The sequence below is a fragment of the Anabrus simplex genome, chromosome 2, assembly GCF_040414725.1.
Source record: "Anabrus simplex isolate iqAnaSimp1 chromosome 2, ASM4041472v1, whole genome shotgun sequence".
In the NCBI taxonomy this organism is placed as follows: domain Eukaryota; kingdom Metazoa; phylum Arthropoda; class Insecta; order Orthoptera; family Tettigoniidae; genus Anabrus; species Anabrus simplex.
The window spans coordinates 79,108,366-79,134,700 of record NC_090266.1 but is presented as its reverse complement, the minus strand read 5'-3'; the positions used below and the strand labels follow the sequence as shown (position 1 = coordinate 79,134,700).

At 41.4% G+C, this 26,335-nt stretch overlaps 1 protein-coding gene across 5 annotated transcripts in view; it reads right to left on the bottom strand.

Annotated features, from left to right (window-relative positions):
* Window positions 1–26,335, bottom strand: part of Snap25 (Synaptosomal-associated protein 25kDa) — a 475,798-nt gene that overhangs the window by 295,377 nt on the left and 154,086 nt on the right. Inside the window, exon 1 of one of the 5 annotated variants that reach the window (XM_067140192.2) lies at window positions 13,602–13,697. The exons of the other annotated variants lie outside the window; for them this stretch is intronic. The gene's annotated coding sequence lies outside the window, so the exon portion shown is untranslated. Of the gene's footprint in view, window positions 1–13,601; window positions 13,698–26,335 lie in introns of those variants that run through there. 5 annotated transcript variants of the gene reach the window in all.

The window sequence follows — 26,335 nt, the reverse complement described above, 5'->3', positions numbered from 1 at the left end:
GACTGCAGCTATCGAGCTCGGTCACGATTTGTTTTACGTTGCACCGACACAGATAGGTCTTATGGCGAAGATGGGATAGGAAAGGCCTAGGGGTGGGAAGGAAGCGGCCGTGGCCTTAATGAAGGTACAGCCCCAGAATTTGCCTGGGGTGAAAATGGAGAACCACAGAAAAGCACTTTCAGGGCTGCCAACAGTGGGGTTCGAACCTACTATCTCCCGAATGCAAGCTCACAGCCGCACGCCCATAACCGCACGGCCAACTCGCCCGGTGATTGTTGATTTTTTTTTTTGCTAGTTGCTTTACGTCGCACCGACACAGATAGGTTTTATGGCGACGATAGGACAGGGAAGGGCTAGGAGTGGGAAGGAAGCGGCCGTGGCCTTAATTAAGGTACAGCCCCAGCATTTGCCTGGTGTGAAAATGGGCAACCACGGAAAACCATTTTCAGGGCTGCCGACAGTGGGGTTCGAACCTACTATCTCCCGAATACTGGATACTGGCCGCACTTAAGCGACTACAGCTATCGAGCTCGGTGATTGTTGATTTATACTGTACATATGTACCGTAAACTTACCGGACAACCCAGTATTAACGACTCGTGAGCCGAAATGGATATCATTTCAATATAGTATCTACAGACAACTCGATATACATCGGACGCGGCACGAAATCCTTTTCTTAAGTTCGTATCCAGATTATGACGTCCCTTCGAAAGTATGAACATGCTTTCCATTATTTATTTACTAGCTACATTACCCGACGCTGCCCGGGCATTTTATTGTTTACTGTGGGCATTTAATTACCTGTTAATTACGTGTGATGATAATTTTTGTAGATTTCGTTATTATGACATTGACTGGTTTAGAACTACTTTGTAGTTTAGAAGTTATTGTTGTGTTTAATTTCAAGTCTTATAGATTATTTTCTTTCTCGTTAATCAAACTAATCTCGGTAAGTATGGACATTTTCTTCATCAGCACTTTTCGCCATGTCTACGCAGCTGAACTGGTACTTAAACGGCATCCAGAGTGCCCCAATATAACTCAGCGACCACGGAAACTATGGATTCGACGTTAATAATGGTCGTTTTCTATTATTCTTGTACGTTACTCCCTCCCTTAGGTTTGCTAGAAGGTGCTTTACTCCTCCAGTATCTTTTCGAGATAGTAATTCCTATTTCTACGAAGTTTGGTTGAGAGCTATTCTGGAAGATATTGTACACACGTACATCTGAAATTTAAGTAATTTTCTGTTTCACACCTTGTACTTTTAGGGTTTGTATTACTTATTTTAAGTGGGGTTTTTTCAGTTTTCTTAATTGTGACGTTGATTGTTTATGAACTCTCTTGTAAATTTTTAAATTTAAATATTGTTATGTGTATAATTTATGCGTTCTAGCTTAAGATTATTTTGTTTCACCTTAAAGTATTTTCTTCTGGTAGTCCAGATAGTCTGGGAAGTAGCTGATCCTTTCAAACAAATAATAAAAATAAGCTATAACGTAATGTATTTACGCGTCGAATTATAGATATGATGTACACGATTCCAACTGTCACCAATCAGCCGATCGACACCGAAAACTGTGTAAACTTTAATCTCGGTGAATATGGACATTTTCTTTATCACTCCTTCTGAATCACCATACCGATAGGTGCTGAACTTGAACGTAAACGACATCCGGAGTGTCAGTATTTATATAAGCGACCCCGAAAACTATGGATTCGGCAGTAATATTCGTCGTTTTCGATTATTTTTAGTATCATCCCCTCCGCCAGGTGTGCTAGGGGTGTCCACCCCACGCAATGTTTTATTCTAGATAGTATAGTAAGTCATGTGTGCATCAATTTCAGTTGAGAGTTATGCTGGAAAATAACACACACATCCATGGCCTCTGTCATTTTCAACATTCCTTTCTTCAACCCTTCTCAACCTCCATTCCGACTGGGCCTGAACTATGACTTAAACGGCATCCAAAGTGTCACGGTGTTGGGGGAGTCCTGCCCCCACAGTCATTTTTGTTTGTTTGAAAGCTATGCTGGAACATACATTCACCCATAATCTTGGTTATTTTGGATATTTTCTTGTTCACCCCTTCTCACCCCAGTAAAGATGCGGGTGAACTTGGACTTAAACACCACTTGGAGCGTCACTATTCATCTCAGCGACGCCGAAAACTATGGATTCTACTTTAATATTGGTCGTTTTATACTACTTTTGTTTTTATTTCATCCCATTTCCACTTCCGCTCACTGGGGTGCACATACATAAATCCATAAACTGGGCCATTTTGGACTTTTTTAGCCCTTCTTACCCCCATGCCGATGGGAACTGAGCTTAGACTTAAATAACATGCGGAGTGCCACTGTTCATCTCAGCGACCCCCGAAACCTATGGTTTCGAACTATTTTCGATTATTTTTACATATGCCACCCACTTCCAACCACAACCCTAAGGGTGACTTACCCCACAGTGCTTTTTCCAAGACAGTCATATATGTAGCAGAATCTCTCCTGTGCTTAGCCTACATTTACGCACGTGCCTACTTCGAACACCAGGCCTGTATTCTACTGCAGAATCCTTGAGCTGGCGTTTGATGGTTACTGCTAGTCATTTCTTCATCCATTTCCTAGAGCGGGTGTGATGCCAATATCTCCAAAACGGTTGGTTTTAGGCCCTTAAAATATGGTTTTCGGGGCCCGTAGGGCCTTACCGAGTTTTGTTCTACACGCCGTGAGGCTCAAAATGAGCTTTGTCCCGTCCCTGTACGGCAAAATGAATATTTCGCCTATGTTAGCCTATCTTAATGTGCTAAAGGGCCTACATCTAGGCAATGGGGAGGGATGTTAAAATTTCTTGTAGATGGGGTTACCCGCAGGGTCCTAAAAGTTAAGTAATACAAAATTTGGTTCAAATTGGTGGAACGGTATGGATTTTATAAGGTACAGACAGACATTCATTCTGCTTCATATATATAAAATCATGGTTAAGCGCACACAATATATTGCCAACGGCTTATTTTGAACTGAAAGTAAAATACAAACTCAGCTTAAATGATTTACTTATGAACTGGTTGTTACCACCAGCTAGCATTCAATAACCTATTTCTTCATTTACCATTTTAGACTTCAACGTAATCAAAATATCGGTAAATATACGTCCGAGACGTGTTTAATATGAAAATTAGAACTTTTACTCTATAACAAAGCCAGTTACAGCGCTCACAAATTAACCTTCACCACCGAAAGTGTGGACAGCATGCGCCCAGCAGACAGAGAGGAACTACAGATCAAACGAATCTTTCTTAAGATTCAATTAATTTAGCAGTCAGCAGTATGCCATACATGAAGGAGATAGCAGAATGACCTATGAAAAGTTAAGTCATGGCGGAAGCTTAGGCATGGTTCTGTTGGGGAGCTCCCTGCCTAAAATACGTGGGAAAACATAAATACCTTCACATCAAAGGATAAACTGCACATTGGACTGGATATCAGATTATACGCAGGCATTCTTATAAGCGTATTTCTGAACCACAACTTACGGAACCAGTCAATTACTAAGTCACTTCCTTCAACAGTAGGAGTTTAGTTTCCAATCGAAGTGTATCAGGTTTGTGTCATTAATAATGCAATAATACGTCCTTAAAATGGTTACGGGTTCTTCGGTGTGAACTATAGGCAAGTGTGTTAGCATAAAATATTTTAAGTGGGTTGTGATATTTCCGAAGTGGCGCAGTTCTTCTGGACGACCTTCCTCGATCCCAAATCCGAGAGGATCACAATATATGAAGTGTCCTAATAAATTAACGAACCAACCAACCAACTGGAAAAGTTGGGCGGTCAAGGTGGAATTAAGTGGAGCGTTATGTAGGAACAAGCTATCTACAGCCACTGCCGGAAATATTGTCGTACTATACGCAGATCCTTAAGAGTACTCACAGCATCTTTGTGAAGAAGCTATCCGTGAATGTTACGGGCCAAATGAGGCCGAGAATAGGGAATTTGCCTTGAACCTGCCAACCATGAACCCTTTCAGGAGTACCTGAGCATTATACCACTCAAGACGGTCGAAATATGTTCCATGATGCGGAATTTGAACAGTTGCAGTTGTACAGATCAATGTGTTAATATGGAGTCAGGATTTTGACTTTAGTATTTTGACTTTAGTATTTTCCCCAAGGCTCATTTCTGGGTAAATATTTACCCTCGTTCAATTTTAAAACTGAGAAAGTAAAGCACAAAGACATATACAAAACTGCAAAAATCTATAGTGACCGCGTCTGATTTACACCAGGTGGATAAGTATCAAAATGTGAGCGCGGCAATGTCTAATGTTAGCTTCATCAGTAGTTATATCTCTAACGTGCAAAATAATAATAATAATAATAATAATAATAATAATAATAATAATAATAATAATAATAATAATAATAATAATAATGTTACCGATTGTATATTCCACTAACTACTTTGAGGGTTTTCGGAGATGCCGAGATGCCGGAATTCTGTCCAAAAGGATGTTCTGTAACGTGCCGGTAAATCTACCGACGGAGGCTGGCGTATTTGAGCATCTTCAAATACCACCAGACTGAACCGGGATCAAACTTGCCAACTTAGGGTCAGAAGGCCAGCTTTCTACCGCCTGAGCTGCTCAATCTGTCCAGATACAAAGATTAAAATAATATAATGAGGAATTTCAAAAGTCTTAAAAACAACAGTGACATTAAAAGACCACAATCATTTGGACGAAATCACGCCGGAATTATTGCAAAGGGCCAGAGTGAGTAGCTTGGACGGTAGAGCGCTGGCCTTTTCAGCTCAACCTGGCAGGTTCGATCCTGGCTCAGACCGGTGGTATTTGAATGTGCTCAAATAAGTCAGCTTCGTATCAGGAGATTTACTGACACGTTAAAGGACTCCTACGGGACAACATTCCGGCACCTCGGCGTCTCTAAAAACCGTATAAGTAGTTAGTAGGACGTAATGATAATTATTATTAAAAGGTACACATTTATATTCCCTTTTAAGCTAGACTGCATTACAGATCTTTTATTGCTAGCGGATTAACGTCGCACTATTCAGCATCGGGGAATAGGAAAGGGCTAGAACTATGAAGGTTCAACCCGTACCGTGTAGCCAAGCAACAAAATCTAAACGAATAAATTAAGATACTGCTTTCAGGACAACTGTGGAAGTCCTCTAAATAGTAGGGAACTAGTTTCGTTGCATGGGAAAGTCAATGTGAACTGAGGTAGACGGGTATGGTTTTCATTGTTCGTATTGCTTCCATGCGGTCGTTCGCAATAAACAATCGCATTCCTTGCTCTTTGACAAATTTGTCCAATTAACCACATTGACGGCAGTGTTTTACTACATATTTTTGCGAGTTTTGAATAATGTTATCGTTTTTACGTCCCACTAACTACTTTTCCGGTTTTGGCATAATGCATAATGCCGGTATTTTGTCCTACAGGAGTTGTTCTACATGCCAGTATATCGACACGAGGCTGACGTATTTAAACACCTTCAAATACCACCGAACTGAGCCAGGATCGAACCCGCGAAGTTAGGCTCAGTAGGCCAGCGCTCTACCGCCTGAATTACTCAGCCCGGCTTCTGAGTTTTGTTTAGTATTGAACTTACTTGGGAAGTCTCTCATCAGTCGAACAGATAATGGCATAAAGCGTGAGTCCTAATTATGATGTCTGGAGTTCTGGTTTTACTTCGATTCTTAATTTTTGTCGCAATTGCCCAAGACCTAATTGATTGTCTCATTACAGTCTTCAAGAGAGTAATTTTCGATGCTCCAATAGGAACTCTCGTTCTCCACCAACTCCCATCGAATCTGAAGCAGAGATCGAGCGAGTCGAAGGCCAGCTCTCGCGTATGACACGACAGGGCGTCCTCGGTGGCTGGCAGCGGTTCGGGCCAGTTCTCGAACGACGCCACTTTCGTCTCCACCCAACCATTCTCAGTTGATTCGAGCGTGCCCCACAAGACGGGCAATCAAGAAGGTTGATTTCATCCTGTCTTGCAATCCAGGTCATCCACATTGCCTGTTGATGTGTATGCGTCAACTGAAATTGTTCGATTCTGTACAACATTCATGCACATCTGTCGGCAATATTACGCATCACATACAGGAGCGAGCTTCTAGTTTCATGTGCCTTGATACTGTGATCATGGTCACAATACACGTCCAGAGTGTCAACTTCCAGCCATGTATTCTGAATTGCGTCGGGAACCAGAGCAAAATACACATTCGTTGGAAAATATGATAAGTGACTAATCACTGTGCATGTTGCCCTCCGCAAACGCACTTCGATACTCGCTACAGGCTACAAATCAATGATCTCTTGTTCCTGAGCAACAAGTCGCGACTTCGAAAATGCCTCATTACGACGTCTCCAGACATTTCTAGTGCTGCCCGTAAAACAGCTTTAGTTGAATGATGTTCTCAAAAGTTGAAAAATAGGTCTCTGAGAGCAAATGTTTATTTCCGTAGCAGGAAGACACCTTGCATGAAACCGAGCCACTGCGACAAGTTAAGTTTCCCTACACTGCCCGATTGAGTTGTACTCTGAACTATCATACCGTCGGGCTGCTTTTGAATTAGTTAAGCCTCCTGTCTTCACGAAACCAATAAATCACTTCCGAATCGCCTGCCCTTGGTGAGCTATCGCCGTAGGATGGACAACCGTGTAGCCAGTTGGCAGTGTAATGTAGGCGTGTAGTCCATTGGCAGTGAATGCAACCTCACTGGGTTTCCCCACACTTCCCTGCCAAGGAGTAAAAGTAAAATGTAATTATAGAGCGGATTCGAACTCGTGGCGTCTCAAATGCGAATGTGTCACCCTGGCAACTTAATTATTGTGATGCTTCTCGCCAAGCGCTTTGCATTGCACACTATCTTCGACAGTGCTCATTAATATGCATATATCTACGATAGTGTATTTCACACTTCACACTTTTACTTAATTCAGCACAACGTGCAGTTTCCTTTGTAACCTTTACCTGAATACCATTTTGTTGTCTCAAAAGTGTTCAACTACGAAATAGACGAGAACATGATTATCGTTAACTCGAATGTTCTCGTAGCTCAAATTTTTGGTGGAAAAATGTGTATCTTCACTCATTTCATGCAGACTGGCGATATTTTCGTGAGTCTGAAAAAAATTAAGAAATAAGTACTGCCTCAATAGATGGAGAAGCCTCGATATCATAATTCAGAAGTAGTGTTTATTTATACGCAAAAATAGGAACAGTGAATAAATTCACCAATTGGCGAAATGGAAATCTCAAACATGTAGACCGATTCTGTAACTAGTATAGAGATTATATAACTACCCGAGAGCTGCAATGAGGAGTTACGAGGGCTACTGGAGGCTAGCACTGCATGGCATCAGCGAGGCCACAGATACAATACAAGAAGCCAGTAGAACAACATCATAAAAGCAAATGGAAATACTAGACCGAGATGGTCAAGAAACTTTTCTGAGAATATAGGTAAAAACTACACATGAAGGCCTGCGAACGATGTGGAAGATCCAGTAAGAAGGTATACGGTAGCAGGAAAGTTGTAGTGCTAGCAGTTTCCAAATGTCATAATTAACAAGCAAAGCGCAGAGTAAAGGCTTAAAGGTTTTAGCTCATTTTTTGCACAAACAACACATCTCCCAAGCACGTAGTTTTATGTTTCTACGCAATAATGTATTTCGTCAAGTCTCAGCGAACTGATGCAATGAAAACTGCACGAAACTGGGCATATAACCAATTCTCTCTTAGTTTAAGCAGACCAGCTTTATATAGACTCGCTATGAAAAGTAGGTAGTTCTGTTATTAGCCCCGTTTTGAATACACTGAGCGGTTCTAATTTCTGGTTGTCTGTAATACGAATCTTAAGTTACACGTCACGTCATATCTTTCAGCTCATTGCTCCAGTATACTGCAGTTTATCCAGAAATACAGCACAAATGATTCACTTCATTCATGCTTCATATGCAGAACAGACCACGATGCCACACGCACGGAATACATTAAATTTTATTTCAGGCTATTCCAACAAAGTGCGCCTCGCATAACTGTAAGTGTCCATGATCATTTCTCTCTTACCCGACTGCAAACGCACTCACTGTTCATACTTTTGACACTTCGTGACAATTTCTAGGACTACCAAACATCTGTGGTGTATTATGCCGCGTTAAATTTATATTACACACCAATGTTTCAATACTTCAACGGTAGACATTTTCAATGCCAAATACCATCTGTAATGAATTCAAAGAGTAATCCAGTCAAGTCCCGGGCCAAGCTCCAATTTTCGGAGAGCTCATCTGACAAGAAGGTTGCGATGTTCCAATCACATAAGTAGCAGCTGAATAATATAATACCAAAAGAGTAACTAAATGTTGATAGCTCTAATGGAAAACGAGAGAGAGAGGTGGTTACAATAGGAAGAGCGGGAAAAACGAAGTCAATCAATATGAATTACTGCAGCAACAGCAATAAAGATAATAGAAGAATATACATACTGTACGCATTTATAACATCGAGAAATTGACGAACTTGACATTCAGAACTATTCATGAAGGGCAGGATTATGTTACACACCAACGCAGAAAAAAAGAGGTAATCTTGCATTAGGCATAAATGTCGAAAACCGAGACTCTGGTATTGAAGGTCTGATTCATTATCGGGAACACCGCGATCTTTTCAGCGAAGCGAACAAGTAATGAAGTTTGAATTGGTAACAACTGACGACTGGTTTTGATGATATTCACCAAAGTACTATCTGCGCACTTTTTAGTGATAGATTTACACCCTAGTGCTGAAGCGGTCGACTTCGGTTATCTTCGAGATTCTTATTGGCAACCTTTGAAACACAAACTAAGAATCGCTTATCATCGCTGTGCGCCATCTGGCGTACACTTTAAGTACTCGTACTGTTGTTGTTTACACAGCAAAGCCAAACTATAGAATTCATGCTAGGAACACGTTTTGCAACGGGAAATGTTATATAGTATTATATATTGTGTGTGTAACACAGTTGTTTGCTTAAAATAATAAAGGTTTGTAAAATTTATATCGATCGATCATATTATCGATTCAATTCAGATTTCATTTCCATTCAGTTGGCAGTATTAACGGAACCCTTCTTACTTCTCCAACGAGTACAAAAATCTATCACTAAAAAGTGCGCATACTATAGTTTGCTCAGACCCATCTACAGTGGGGGAATTAAGTATTCATACAGCCTGATATAGACACGAAATTACTACTTGTCTCATTTACACAGTTCAGTTCACTAAAATATAAACGGAGATGCTTCATTACTAAACATCGTAAACGACAACGTGAATACACGGAAAATGTTTCTAAATAATAACGAAGTACGTCATTAGTCTGGATTAACCCAGTGACATAAGTATTCATACACCTGGTTTCTCCTTCAACTGTATAGGCAGTGGGTACGTCCCTCTCCCTATTCAGTGCCCAGAAGTTGTTGGTAGACATCGATGGGCAGTGCACAGCAGCGGTATACAGTACAAGCTGGTATTGTTATCCGAATGGGGCGTAAGACCAAGGAAACTACGACTGCTGAGAGAGAGAGAGAGAGAGAGAGAGAGAGATCATGGTACGGCTTCATAATGAAAATAAATCATATTCTAAAATTGCAAATGTAGTGTGTAGAAGCCGTGCTACAGTCCAAAGTGTTATACAGCGATTTAAAACAAACAGAACCCTTGTAAACAGGAAAAGATCAGGTCGATCATACAAACTGAGGACTCTAGAAAGAAGGATGGTTGTGAAAACAGTCATGAAGAATCCGAAGGTAAGTGCGACGGAAATAAAAGCCAATGTAGAAAAATACTATGGTAAACAAGTCACAAGTAGAACCACCAGAAGAATCTTTCATCGCGCGGAGTATAAGGCTAGGGTCCCCAGGAACAAGTCCTACTACATTAGTAAGAAAAATCAAGTAGCCAGATTGCAGGTTGCCAACGAGTATGAAGGAAAATATAATGGATTTTGGGGCCGAGTTTATTTAGTGACGAAAGTAAAATTTAATATATTTCACAACTATGGACGAATGTTGGTCTGGAGAAAGCCTAATACTGAGATGGACATGAAACATATCCAGGCTACTGTGAATCATTATGTGGAGTAATGGTATGGGGTTGCATGTCAGCTTCAGGGGTAGGAGAACTAGTTTTCATTGATGGAATTATGGACAGATTACTGTCGATAAACTGGGCATTAGGGACAATTTCTATTTCCAGAAAGATAATGACCGCACATATAGTGCGGAAATTGTCCGTCTCTGGGTGCTCTATCGTACACCACACACCTCAATCCAATCGAGCATTGGTGGAACGAGCTGGGGAAAAGAGTGAGGAACGTTAAAGGAAGTGTTACTACAAGTATGGAACGCAAATGGTTCCGAAATAACAAGGAAATTGGTGCATTTCATGCCAAGACGGCTTACACAAGTCATCCACAACAAGTGAATGCATAAAAAAATATTAAGAAACGATTTGGTGAAGGTGTTACTTATAGAAACAACATACGTTTGATCTTGTATGAATACTTATGTCGTACGTAAAAATGATATTCCAATGAGTTGTAATTTTTTATTTAGTAAGGATTCATTTTGTGTTGATTTTTTATATGTATATGTTTAAGTCGAGATGTTAATAAACAGATGTTCATTACTTAAATACGTTGTCTTGCATAATTAAATCTGATAAAATGTTGTTTCCATATAAACCCATCTGTATGAATACGTATCTTCCGCAATGTATAGTGAGATACAGTACTTACAAGTACATCGAATCTTCTGGTATAAGCTAGATCAAGTTTTGTCATTTTCATTTGTATATGTTTCACTCTCCTCCTTGACTTTGACAATATTAAACTAGCGAAGGTGTGAGTGATGCTAGTGACACGATTCCTTTTAAAACCAGTTCTTAAAATTAATGGTGTGAAAGTATAGCTCATGCGGTCAGTTGGTGCATGCAATTCGGTGGGCTTAGCAGACTGTTACTGTAACAGTAACAGCACCTTATGGCTCAGTAAGGGAAGTAACACCTCTTCAGTGACGTCCACGCTACTATGACAGCTGTTTGTGAATATGCTTGGGAGGCGGAGGGGGGGGGGGGTGTTCACTATACAAACCACAGTAGTGGGCGAAATGTCTCAATTGAATGGCAATATCACACAAGACCTAATACGTCCCACGCCGGTCTGAGTGGCTCAGACGGTTGAGGCGCTGGCCTTCTGATCCCAACTTGGCAGGTTCGATCCTGGCTCAGTCCGGTGTTATTTGAAGATGCTCAAATGTGTCAGCCTCGTGTCGGTAAATTTACTGGCACGTAAAAGAACACGTGCGGGACTAAATTACGGCACCTCGGCCTCGGCGTCTCCGAAAAGCGTACAAGAGCAGTTAGTGGGACGTAAAGCCAATAACATTATTATTAATACGTCCCAAAAACATTCACTACCACATGCGCTCATCCCGGTAGCTTATTTCATCAATTTGATACATTCTGAAACCAATATCTTGCCATATAATGTATTAAAATGTCCTTTAAGACACACACGTGTCGGAATTTCGCCTTGTAAAGAAATTCTTTCCTCCAAGGACCCTCGCATATGAATTCTCTGAAATAATCTCGAAGTCAAAATGTAATACAAGTTTGTAACAATTTTTCAGTTACAGGGGTGGAACCGAGAAATGTACATAAGATTAAGAGCCGCCCACACAGTAAAGCTAACGACCAGCAAGAAGCACTACCCAATGAACCATTCATGATTCATCAGCATTTAACTATCAATTACAAAAACGCCATCTCACTGTATGAATCCGGTAGATAGCAAGGTCATGGAGAACGAGAAGTCGTTAAGAGCAGAAACGACCGCTGCTAAAAGAAAAATCGACACATTCCCAAGTACATCCACAGATCAGTTTTGAATAAGTTTTCTTCCTCCAGCTACACTCCAAAAACTCATCTACATGAAGGGCAGGTCATGGAACACGCTCGGCGTATCGATTAATTAAAGACGAAACAAAAACAGGTGGAGAGCGCACTGTGGCTGCATGACGTCTTATTCAGATGAAAGAGGGCTAAAATAATATTCATCCTCTACGTGTCTGAATGTAACACCGAATCGGTATGAAATTATGGAAAACGTTCATTATGTGAAAGCTAAGAATAGCAGATGTACGAGTCCTTCGTGTAAATAATGAGTTGTTCAACATTACCTCTACTCGATGGAGTACACTCCCACAATGAAGACTTAAACAACTTTAGCTCTTTCTGCAGTTATGTCAGAATAGAACTATTTACCTCGGTCTTTTAAAGTCCTCTCGTGTTTGAGAATATATCTTTTTTAAACAATTTCTATATCCATACTGCTATATGCTGGAAGGTATAGCGCGCTTCTGCCGAAAGATGCTACGATCTAACTTTTTTTTTTTTTTTGGCAAGTTGCTTTACGTCGCAGTTAGGTCTTATGGCAACGAGGGACAGGAAAAGGGCTAGGAGTGGGAAGGAAGAGGCCGTGGCCTTATTTAAGGTACAGCCCCAGCATTTGCCTGGTATGAAAATGGGAAACCACGGAAAACCATCTTCAGGGCTGCCGACAGTGGGGCTCGAACCCACTATCTCCCGAATACTGGATACTGGCCGCACTTCTTGCTGTTCTTCGGCAATGAATGCATACAACGATACACCATTGTACACACCAAGTGATACGCTGAGATAAAACTAAACACAAGTATTTCACGGAAGATCAGTTTCCTTACCGGTCCAATTAAGTCTGACACTATGTTGAAACAAACAATAGTATAACAAATAGCGGTGAGACAATGAAAACATGAAACTAAACCTGATATTGCAAACTAAATGCATGCTGTTAACAGACTAGGGAGAAGTCTGGTGCAACAGCTCTAAAGTGTGTAGCAACAAAAGCAAATGCGTAAGACAGGAGGGAAATGACCTAATTATTGTGTTAATGGTGACAATTGTCAGTAGACTTTATATATGCATATAAGCATTTGTGGAAAAAAAAGACGCAATGTTATGCGATTCCCGGTACTGCGCAACACTTCTAAGAAAGATCTGCGCCAGCGCCGCAGGATATCTAGAATGAAATCGAAATATTAACAATGAATGGCCTATCGTACAAAAAACCAATAATGCAATTTAAGTTCTAAAAAGATAAGGAACCAAGACCATCTTAAAAACATCGAAGGCAAAGAGAGGAAAAACATAACTAGGTACCACAAAGACCTAATCACTGTCGCATCGATTATAATTCGCCATCGTGTTGCAATAGTTCAATAAGAACACGTAACCCTTCGAAAATCCTTCTACGCAACAAAAGGACTTGCATTTGCGAAGTGTTGATGTTCCGGGATCGCGCGCAGTGGCAGAGGTAGCGATCAATTTGAGCTATACCAAAGCAGCGATCAATGTAACACGCAAACAAAACCTTTCTTGTTGAAAGCTGAACCAACTAAACAGATGGATATATGTTTGGACGAAAACAGAGCAACGAATCATTAAGCGGTAAACGCTGGTACACTCTCTTTCACTACTTACAGTAGGAGCACTGCAAAGATGTTGCGATGTTGATGGCGCCGAGTCCCGGGTCCTACTGGCACAGCACCGATTGCGTACCTCCCCGCCATTTCAAGCTGCTCACCCCACCCTACCCTACCCCTCCCGCCGCGACCCAACCCCAGACATTGCCCGCCAGCCTGGTCCATTGATCCACTGGCGCGACCAAGCGAGCAAGGGGATGAAGAGGGGGAGAGAAGACAGGGAGGTACAGTTTTTGTGCACTTGTAATACATTCAAACCTACGCAATTTGACCATAGAATAAAGCTATGATTTCGGAATTCTTACGAGGAAATGAGAAATGTATTCTTCGTGCTGCAATTTCTACATAAGTGGTTCACCAGGCAGTTTATTTTCTCCAAACTCAGATGTTTACCTTACAAGGGTTCCTTTGGAGTCACTGAACAACATTAAACGAGTTTTAACAAATACCGTTTATTCAAAAGCATTTCACTATAAATGGAACGTATAAAATGAACAAATATATTTTCATCAACAATTACAATTTGCCTGTAAGAACAATTTATTGTGTTTTGCACCGAACTGCCTCGCAACTGGTGAAAAGACTTACGACCTCCGTTAATATTTATACAAAGCCAACGCGTAATTAGGTTCGGTCGATTGTATGCATTTTTCTTCTATTCTACGGAAACACTAAACAAGCAGGCCTGATGACCATTTACTTTTATCTCAGCAACTAGCAACAGCGACGAATGTATTACTTACAGAACTTCATGTAGCATATACTTACGGTAAGTTAGTACATAGTATTTACTATTAAAAACAGTTCTATTCTTCAGTGAATACCAGACTGAGAGGGGATGAGACAAAAATCTATAGAGGTAAGTTCAAGCATCGGCATTCCAGCTACGAAGATGTTTATGTGAATTAAAACAAATCATTTTGGGAATATCTAAACTTGGGAGAATTACTCAGAGGTTGTCTTTATCATGACATCACTTGGCTCCTGTATCATGAGCCAACAGCCTACAGTTAGTTACGCCGGGCTGAATGGCTCAGACGTTTCAGGCGCTGGCCTTCTGACCCCAACTTGGCAGGTTCGATCCTGGCTCAGTCCGGCGGTATTTGAAGGTGCTCAAATAAGTCAGCCTCGTGTCGGTAGATTTACTGGCAAGTAAAATATCTCCTGCGGGACGCAAAGCAAAATAACTATTATTATTTTTCAGTCAGTTACGTCTTCAGCAGCCCTACAGCAATAGGTTCACAGAGACGCTGTTACACTACTGCTAGACCTTAAAGCCTCAACATAAAATTTGCTCAGAGCATTTTCTAGCATGAAGAAATATTTGTAAATAATTAAAACTTTGATAAAGTAGACCTTCGAGTTACAAATAGAGACATCTACCAATAATACGTATGAATACATGTTACAAAACACGGCAAAAAGTTCAATAAAACATGCAATGAATATGCAAACAAAAGCACACAGGACAGGAAATGTTTTCAACGCAATTGGTAATTTATGTTGTACTGTGCTCTGAATAATGCGAGTGTTTTATCTACTGGCAGTCTTATGAAATTTATAATAATAATAATAATAATAATAATAATAATAATAATAATAATAATAATAATAATAATAATAATAATAATTTCGTGTGGCTATTTCTAGCCGAGTGCAGCCCTTGTAAGACAGACCCTCCGATGACGGTGGGTGGCATCTGCCATGTGTAGGCAACTGCGTGTTATTGTGGTGGAGGATAGTGTTCTGTGTGGTGTGTGAATTTCAGGGATGTTGGGGACAGCACAAACACCCAGCCCCCGGGCCACTGGAATTAACCAATGAAGGTTACATCCCCGGCCCGACCGGGAATCGAACCCGGGACCATCTGAACCGAAGGCCAATACGCTGACCATTCAGCCAACGAGTCGGACATATTAATAATAATACACAGTCTGTTTCCAGTCATTGGACCGGGTCAGGAATGGAATGAAGCAAGCCCACGTCTAGCGGCGAGGAAAGGAATTGTGCCAGCTACCGAATCCTGTCTCATTCCTCACGGGCAATGATTCATGACCAACAGATGAAATCAAACGATATTGGACAAGGGTCGAACCTGCGAAGTTTACTATCCTATCAACGTACTTGAGACTAGGTTTCATTTGAAAGGTGTGTCTGCAGTTGGCGGAAGATAATCGGCTTTACAAGAACTGCAACAACTGCCAAATGAAGAAACAAGCTTCCGAAGGTCCACCATAGGACTATGGAGGAAATCGGAAGGGAAGAGTATGTCAATGCATCCCGTGAATGCACCGCTTGGCACTAAAAGGGATCTCTGAGCAATTCTGCTACACTTCCAGGGATTTTGTGGCACGTCTACTACGTATAGGCCTATTTTTTTTAAGTCGCTCCGCCAGAGAGAGATTTTATGGCGACGATAGGATGGGAAACGGCTAGGAGTGGGAAGGAAGAGACTGTGACCTTAATTAAGGTACAGCGCCAACATTTGCCTGGTGTAAAAATAGGAAACCACGGACAATCTTCTTCAGGCTGCCGACAGTGGGTTATGGCACCTCACACGATGAACAGCTGGTGTTTGAGTGATGGACGTTACGATCTCGTGTTCCTGAAGAATGCCCGTTTTCTCATTCATCCCTTACATCGCAGTGTAAGCTTGTGCTGATATTGGGATAAACTGCACTTGGGTGAACAAGGGCATCAAGTTGTCCGTGGTGATGAATACCAACTTTGTATATGCCAAAATGAGCGTCGCACCCATAACTGAAGGTATTTCTAAAGAAAAGGGGTAATTTTGTCATAATGCATTATGGTCGTAAGGCAGTAGAGTCTTCGGAAATGTTGGCTATAATGTTACATCCCAGTTAATGTTTCTGATCGTCTCTATGTCATGACGAATTCAGGATTTATTGACACAGATAGTCAAGTCGATGAACATGGAGAAACCGGTATTTCTAAAAAATGTACGTTTTTGGGCTTGTTGTTCAACATTAGGGTACGAAATCGCAGTGTGTCGTCGTCCCCCCCCCCCCCCCGACGATTTTATCGCAAAGGTTCCTTCTCACTGAAACTGCCTCATCAGGACGCGCAGGTCGCCTACGGACGTCAAATTGAAAGACCTGCACCTGGCGAGCCGATCATGTCCTCGGACACTCCCGGCAATAAAAGCCATACGCCATTTCATTTTCATTTCCCGGGGGAGAGGAAGAGAGGAAACTTTCATTATCAAATAAGGAAAATGTAAAACACATACATTACTGCTAAAATTAATGTTTTTTTTACTGCGCATATTTTCACAAAAATATCAGCAATAATACACATAATATAGAAATAATAGCAGGACCGCCAAACCTTGAATAATAAAGCTACCTAGCGGTGGAAACTCCGCACCTGCAGCCTACCGCTCATGTTTCACTTTGGTAAGTCCATTCGAAACCTCGGCAAAAATATAATTTACTGTACTGGAAGCCCCCTCCCTTGTCACCGCTCTAAGTAGCTCGAGTTTACACCACTCCTGTACATCTTGGATAGGGAGTCTATAGGTAGCCAATAGGACAATATTCAATTAAGGAGTGCTCAAACGAAATAACTTACTAATGTTTATCATTCCTTTTATAACAACAGAATTCAAACAAAAAGATTTGGGGAGGGGGCAATTTACTTACAGGGAAATTGTATACCCCACCCCTGCCGGGTACTGCCTGAAATGAACACTAGTAGTTAAACCCTATGGTCCTTATACCCACCCCAATTTCTTTCTTGCGGCCAGTATCCAGTATTCGGGAAATAGTAGGTTCGAACCCCACTGTCGGCAGCCCTGAAGATGGTTTTCCGTGGTTTCCCATTTTCACACCAGGCAAATGCTGGGGCTGTACCTTAATTAAGGCCACGGCCGCTTCCTTCCCATTCCTAGGCCCTTCCTATCCCATCGTCCCCGTAAGACCTATCTGTGTCGGTGCGACGAAAACAAAATCGTCGTCGTGGTCGTGGTATGGCCTCAGATACTCTGTGCACACATTTCAATTCGACGTTATCTCCTGGGTAAACACCACATGTGTTACCAGTGATCTTTTACCTTCCGACATCGCACGACATCGAGTGTCCAATGGACCTTTTCCACCCTTCAAAATTCCAACTACCTTTGTCTGGTTTGAACTCGTGACCCTGGGATACCGAGGCCGACACACTACCACTGATCCACAGAGCTGAACGTCCAATACCACTAATAAAAGAACCGACTGTTCGAAAGTCATAAATCTCGAACTACTGGGAGAAATTCCAAAATGATTGGCAAACAACCTCCGAAGAAAAGCTGAGATAATGTCAAGCTGTTTTGTAAAAGCAAGTTCTAGTGACTTTGATTAATATTATCGTTAAACCAGTTTAAATGACACTTAGTAAACGAACTGTTTCGTTAAGTGGCCATTATTTTGACCTGAAGTAAACGTCTTGAATCAGAGGTTAATTAGTTTAGATGCAAATGTAGATGTCAGTGCTTGCAAAATTGATTAATATTCATCGCGAGATTCCTTGGAGAATACACAATTGCTTATTTTAAAATAAAAACATGTCTATAGTCGATGTTTCATTAATTCATCAGCACTGCTTATTTTAGCCACCACTGTATAGGTCAAAGGGAGATTTTTTGTTTGTTACTTGTTTAATGTCGCACTAACACATCGAAAATTTTCGGCGACGGAAGAGTGGGAAAGAGCTAGGATTGGGAAGATAGCGGCCTTTAAGGTATAGTCCCACAATTTGCCTGGTGTGAAAATGGAAAACCACGGAAAACCATCTTCAGGGCTGCAGATGGTGGGATTCGAACCTAATATCTTCTCCAATCTCACAGCTGCGCGACCCTAACCGCATGGCCAACTCGCTCGGTGTCGAGGGAAGAGATTTGAAATCGGGTACAATTCACACTTACCCAGCATGTGGTAAAACGAATTACAAGACAGCGGATACCAGGGCCGGGATTCAAACCTCGCATCTCCAGTCCCATATAGCGAAACGTGACTATGAAAGTGGGTGCTGAGTTAACAGGCAGGAGTGTCGGAGGAGCCAACAACAGAACAGTTACCTGCGACGCTAATGAGCACTCTTCAGGATTGTCTCGGAAAGTAGAGAAACAGCCTGTTATTGTGTCCTTACCACCACCGTTTTCTCACTTCCTCTCCCCCGAGGTTCGTGCTGTCTCAAGACAAAGATGGCAAGCAACAACTTTTCTCCGGATCCTTATCTAGGTCACTGTCCAGTTCGCAGTTATAATCCTCTCAGTTTATCTTCGCTCCTGACGGCACAAAATGTTTCAGTGCGCCTTACTTTCAATATAAATTTGACTCGCCCATTGCCTATAAATAAAAATACAGGGTACACGTAAGATACACAGAGCGTTAAAGAAAAGAAATGTGGAACACGTCGGAAGTTTCCTTTACACCCAAGCTTTTTCTGAATTGTATCACCATGTACTGTAATTCGTCTAGGCTGCATGTATGCCTACGGAACGTACTGTATATTTTATAACCCCCTGAAACTTGGAATAACGTACAAACCCTGGGCACGGAGATTATGCTCTGAATCCTTACTTATTCTCCTGTCTTTAATTTATACATACATACAGTGAAGGAAAAAAAAAACTGGGCTGGATTACTGTTACTTGAGAAATACGAGGACAAATCGAAAAGTCGTTGCTCTTATTGTTTCAGCCAAAATATTGCTGTGACTGAGCAACCGTGATGTACATTCGATGCCAGAGGAAATGCTTAGACCGACCCAGCTGCTTCGCGACATGGAGACACTGTCCGCTTACGTCGTATGAACAGCGAGTTTTACTTGTTTTCTATGCAGAAAAGGGCGAACACCCATCGAGTTTCTCTGGGAAATGCAGCCGAGTTGAAGGACAAATTTCTCGCTTTGTGGAGTGTGCAGTGGCGATGTTTGTGAGCTCACCAATGGCCGAGAAGACCACAATAACAATGAGCGGTCGGAGTGGCCTCGCACCTTGCTAACACCACCAAGGGTTCGGTTCTCTGAAGTAGTTCTTGGCAGGCGCGAAGACCCCTGTTCGGCGGTGGTTTTGCACTCAACAAGAATTCTACAACAGGGGCATCTCCAAACTAGTCGTGCAATGGGACAATTGCTTGAAATGCAGCGGTGACCGCGTAGAAAATTAGTCAAAAGTACTTAGGACACTGCCTGTATTTTGATTTCCCTGTACGTTTATTACTGGGGTTGAAAAAAAAAAGGGGTAAAGACTTCAATATTTGCCCTCGTATTTTACTCCAATATTTGCATTACTTTTTCAACAAGAAGGGCCAAATCGGGAAAAATTATAATTACATCACAGGACGCCAGTCTTAAGGAAATAACTGGCATATGTTTTCTTTCGCAGGGTGCTGGAATGATACCTAGGCTTACCAACTCCCCCGGAATAGGCGGAAGTCTTCTGGAATGAAATGTAATCTCCTGTCGCCCAAGAACGATCAAATATCTCTCGGAATTATATCTTACCAACTAATAATGTTAACCGATTTATTTTTCAAACAGTGTACCTACATTCGTTCAACAGAGGATAGTAGGTTTGAGTTATGGTCTAAACTATTATTATTAATAATAATAATAATAATTATAATTAATTATTAATTATATTAATAATAATAACAATAATAACAATTAGTATCTAGGTGAAATTATTCAGCCAGCAGGGTTAAATCAGGAAGCTAACAAAGAACTCCTAAACTGCAAAGGGCTTACAAAATCACATGGAACAGATACAACAAAAGATGTATATCAAAAAATGCAAAATTACGACAATACAATACAGTCATCAAACCAGAGGCACTTTATGCATCTGAAACACTGATCATTGGCGGCAGGTCACAAATGAAAAGCATCGAGAAACAAGAGAGGAAAATTCTCAGAAAAATTCTACGAACAAAGTTCGAAAATGAAATTTGGATCAAAAAGAAACCATACGAAATTTTTCAATTCACAGATTAAATCACAGATGCCGTCAGAAAGAGACGACTAAAATTCTACGGACACCTACACAGAATGGATAACAACAAGCTGACAAAGAAAATTCTAAATCTAGCTCTAACACTGAAAATCCGCAACAATTGGTTAGCAGAAATTCATGAAGATCTAAAAGAAATGGGTATTGAGGACGAAACCATTCAAGATAGAATGAAATTTAGAAGCTTAGCAAACAAACATAAATTTGCAGAGAAACCAACAAGAAAAAAAACAGGCTGGACAGAAACACGCAGAAAGGAACACAGTGAAAAAATGAAGAGATATTGGGAAGTAAAGAAGAAGAAACATTGTGCAAAATAAGTTCAAACGCGCTCCACAGTTGGGCAAAACGAATCAAAACAAAATGTTATTTGCTTTACGTCTCACTAACAACTTTTACGGTTTTCGGAGACGCCGAGGTGCCGGAATTTTTTCCCGCAGGAGTTCGTTTACGTGCCAGTAAATCTACCGACACGAGGCTGACGTATTTGAGCACCTTCGAATACCACCCGATTGAGCCAGGATCGAACCTGCCAAGTTGGGGTGAGGGGCCTGCACCTCAACCGTCTGAGCTACTCAGCCCGACGGTGTATTACCATTGCAAAGGCTACTTTGGGAGTGAAAAAAAGGTGAAAAGGGAATACATACATACATACATACATACATACATACATACATACATACATACATACATACATTATCATCATAGACTGTTATGCCTTTCAGCGTTCAGTCTGCAAGCCTCTGAATTTACTAAACGTCGCCACAATCCTCTATTTGCAATTAGTGCTGCGGCCTCCTTTAGTTCTATACCTCTTATCTTTAAATCGTTAGACACTGAGTCTAACGATCGTCGTCTTGGTCTACCTCTACTTCTCTTACCGTCCATAACAGAGTCCATTATTCTCCTAGGTAACCTATCATCCTCCATTCGCTTCACATGACCCCACGACCGAAGCCGGTTTATGCGTACAGCTTAATGCATCGAGTTCATTCCTAAATTAGCCTTTATCTTCTCATTCCAAGTACCCTCCTGGAATTATACCCACCTGTTTATACCAGCAACTATTCTCGCTACTTTCATGTCTGTTACTTCTAACTTATGCATAAGATATCCTGAGTCCACCCAGCTTTCGCTCCCGTAAAGCAAAGTTGGTCTGAAAACAGACCGATGTAAAGATGGTATCGTCTGGGAGCTGACTTCTTACAGAATACTGTTGATCGCAACTGCGAGCTCACTGCATTAGCTTTACTACACCTTGATTCAATCTCACTTATTATATTACCATCCTGGGAGAACACACAACCTAAATACCTGAAATTATCGACCTGTTCTAGCTTTGTACCACCAATCTGACATTCAATTCTGTTGAATTTCTTACGTACTGACATCAATTTAGTCTTCGAAAGGTTAATTTTCATACAATACTCATTGCACCTATTATAAAGTTCCAAGATATTAGACTGCATGCAGACTTTCGGCACAATCTGCCATTAAGACCAAGTTGTCAGCAAAGGCCAGATTGCTTACTAAATTTCCACCTAACTGAATCCCTCCCTGCCATTTTATACCTTTCAGCAGATGATCCATGTAAACTACGAACAGCAAAGGTGAAAGATTGCAGCCTTATCTAACACCTGTAAGTACCCTGAACCAAGAACTCATTCTACCGTCAATTCTCACTGAAGCCCAATCGTCAAAATAAATGCCTTTCATTGATTTCAATAATCTACCTTTAATTCCATAGTCCCCCAGTATGGCAAACATATTTTCCTTCGATACCCTGTCATATGCTTTCTCTAGATCTACGAAACGTAATCACAACTGACTATTCCTCTCGTAGCATTTTTCAATTACCTGGCGCATACTGAAAATCTGATCCTGACAGCCTCTCTGTGGTCTGAAACCACACTGGTTTTCATCCAATTTCCTCTCAATGACTGGTCGCACCTCTCTTCCAAGATGCCAGTGAATACTTTGCCTGGTATACTAATCAATGAGATACCTCGATAGTTGTTGCAATCCTCCCTGTTCCCTTGCTTATAAATAGGTGAAATTACTGCTTTTGTCCAATCTGAAGGTACCTTACCAGCACTCCATGCTAATTTTACTACTCTATGAAGGCACTTCATCCCTGCCCTCCCACTATACTTCATTTCAGGTGTAATTTTATCTACTCCTGCCGCATTATGACAACGGTGTTTATTTACCATCCTTTCCACTTCTTCAAGCGTAATTTCACCAACATCATTTTCCTCCTCCCCATGAGCTTGACTGTTTGCAACACCACCAGGAAGATTTCCTTTTACGTTAAGATCAAAATATTCCCTCCACCTCTCCAGTGATTCTCTGGGATCTATTATGAGTTCACCTGAATTACCCAAAACACTGTTCATTTCCTTTTTCCCTCCCTTCCTAAGATTCTTTATTACTGTCCAGAAAGGTTTCCCTGCTGCTTGACCTACCCTTTCCAGGTTATTACCAAAATCTTCCCACGACTTCTTTTTGGATTCAACAACTATTTGTTTCGCTCTGTTTCTTTCATCTACGTACAAATCCCTGTCTACCTCGGCCCTTGTTTGGAGCCATTTCTGATAAGCCTTTTTATGTTTACAAGCTGCTCTCGCTTCATCATTCCACCAAGATGTTCGCCTTTTCCTATCTCTACACACAGTTGTTCCTAGACATTCCCTTGCTGTTTCTACGACAGCATCCCTGTATGCTACCCATTCTCTTTCTATATCCTGAACCTGCTTACTGTCTACTGTTCGAAACTTCTCACTGATCATATCCATGTACTTCTGTCTAATTTCGTCGTCCTGGAGATTTTCTACACGTATTCGTTTGCACACAGATTTCACTTTCTCTACCCTAGGCCTAGAGATACTTAGTTCACTACAGATCAGATAGTGGTCTGTATCATCGAAAAATCCGCGGAAAACTCGTACATTCCTAACAGATTTCCTGAATTCACAGTCTGTTAAGATATAGTATATTATGGATCTGGTACCCCTAGCCTCCCATGTGTAGCGGTGAATAGCCTTATGCTTGAAGAATGTATTCGTAATTGCTAAACCCATACTAGCACAGAAGTCCAGCAAACGCTTCCGATTCGCATTACCTTCCATATTTTCCCCACATTTACCAATCACCCTTTCGTATCCTTCAGTTCTATTTTCAACTCTAGCATTGAAATTGCCCATTAGCACTACTCTATCCTTGCTGTTGACCCTGACCACGATGTCACTCAATGCTTCATAAAACTTGTCAACTTCATCCTCATCTGCACCCTCAAATGGTGAATACACGGATACAATTCTAGTCTTAATTCCTCCAACTGACAAATCTACCCACATCATTCGCTCGTTTACGTGCCTAACAGAAGCTGTGTTGCGTGCAATGGTATTCCTAATAAACAGCCCTACCCCATACTCTGCCCTTCCCTTTCTAACACCCGTCAAGTACACTTTATTATCTCCTATCTCTTCCTCGTTATCTCCCTTTATCCGATCACTTACTCCTAGCACATCCAGATGCATCCTCTTAGCTGATTCGGCCAGTTCTACTTTCTTTCTTCCATAAGCCCCATCAATACTGATAGCTCCCCATCGAATTCCATTTCGTTCGCTAAGTTATTTTAAAAGAGTCCCTCGCCTCTCAAAAGGAAGTGGGAATTCGTTACTCCCATTAGTCCGAGGCTTGCTTAAAATGTTCTGAGCTCGGTAAAGTCATGAAGCAGGATGCTACCCTCCTTACACATAGTCCAAGTGAGGATTTCTCCTCTAACGGGTTATGGACCACCGGTGAATTGTATAGTCCTAGCCTCCTGTGCACAAGGCGGGCCATGAATCAGAATATGTCCGAGATGTCCACTCCCATTCCATAGCAACTGGTATCCCGACTCTCAGGACCACTTACTAGGCCACTCAGCCGTTGCCCATGGTTCACGAACTAGGACGTGACTACAGTAACCCACACGATGTATGTTTAATCAGATTTGTTAGTAAAGGAAAGCGAGTCTGTAGCGGGGTGTAGTGATTGACGTTCAAATGTTTCAGCTGAGTTCGAAGGTATAGGTGTCATAATAATTTCTGATGTAAATCCTTGTGAAATCTAACGGTCTGAGGAACGAAGAAACTACAGTATTGTGCTCACATAATGTTTTAAAAAGAGTTATATTATTTTGTGTAATGCTCGAGGACTCTAGCATAGCCAAGAAAATGCCATGAGCACTTACTAAAGCTAACATTTAAGACTGATGCTTTCACGGCCCTTATTAATAGACATGATAACGTAACTTTTGAGCTTTTGCCGTGGCAAGAAAACAAGGAGAAATTCTTTACGTTTCACGAAGACTTTGCTCCGCGTCTTCTGAAGAAAAACTCTTCTATCCACGGGGACGACTTCCCACCTTAGTCCAATTAAGATATTACCACATTCTTTCCTATCGTCTTTGATTCATCTGGTGACCGAGCTGTTTATTTCGCAACGCACATACGTACTGAGCAGGAATAATCTTAATTGGAGCTAAGATGGCGTCGTCACTTTCCACTCGGAAGGCTAGAGCACAGTGAGCCACCTGGTGATGTACGAGAGTACCACTTACAATAGACCAATTGTAAAATATTCTCAAATTCTAACAGTCATTATTAGAGAAGTCGGTCGGTAGATGCAGAGTGGGCCTCGGCCCATAAGTGGCCACGGCTGGTCCGTAGTCCAACAGTACTGCACTCTGACCGATCAGCCGAGCAGAGGAGGGGTGGACACGGCTCTACCGTGGCTCTACGTGGTTTTCCACTCTCTTGCACCAAGGCGAATGCCGGGATAGTTCCTTGTAGAGTCTACGGCCGCCAACCCCCTTACTTTCTCCGAGAATCTCCTTCACCGTAACAAATCCCCCGGCCTGAGAGACGGCGTCACCATCAAAGAGGCCCGCCTCCCCCTTCAGGGGAGGAATGAAAACATTTTAGTAGTAGTAGAGGTAGTGTTAGTAGTAGTAGTAATAGTAGTAGTAGTAGTAGTAGTAGTAGCAGTAGTTAGGGAAGTCTGCCTCGTGGATAGAAGAGTTTTTCTTCTGAAGACGTGGAGCAACATGTCCGAGAAACGTTAAGAATTTCTCCTTGTTTTCCTGACACGGAAAAAGCCCAAACGCTATATTATCATGTCTACAAAGCTAGCGTGTTTGCTAAAAATATGACTGTAACAGAAGCACAAGTAACTCATTCTAGATGTAGAAGAGTCAACGTAGTTTTCAGTTGCCACACACGCTTTCAATGTTGGAAATCAGAATAATTAGCCAACATAAGTTTAAGAAATCTTTAGATTTGGGATAGGCATACTATATTATTATTATTATTATTATTATTATTATTATTATATATAATTCGCTGGGGCCATCAAGGACCACGTTAAGTCTTGTAGCATTTGGCACTGAACTTGGCCTTCTTTAGAGCCCAAATTTCCCTCATTCTTTGTGAGTGGGCCTGCTTACGCTCCTCTGTCCACGGGGCACCGTGTCTTCTCTTCGGTTGTTCGTCTCGGTTTAGCCCGTTCGTCAATATTTTCTTGCGGAAGAGATCTCTGTTAAGGGTGTCTTCAGCTGAGATATGTAGCATTTGAAGGTCTTCTTTGGTATTTCTAAACCAGGGAATTGTGGTTTTGGTGTTTGAATCAAAAAAGTGAAATATTTCTTTAGTTAACTTTCTTCCGTCCATTCTTTT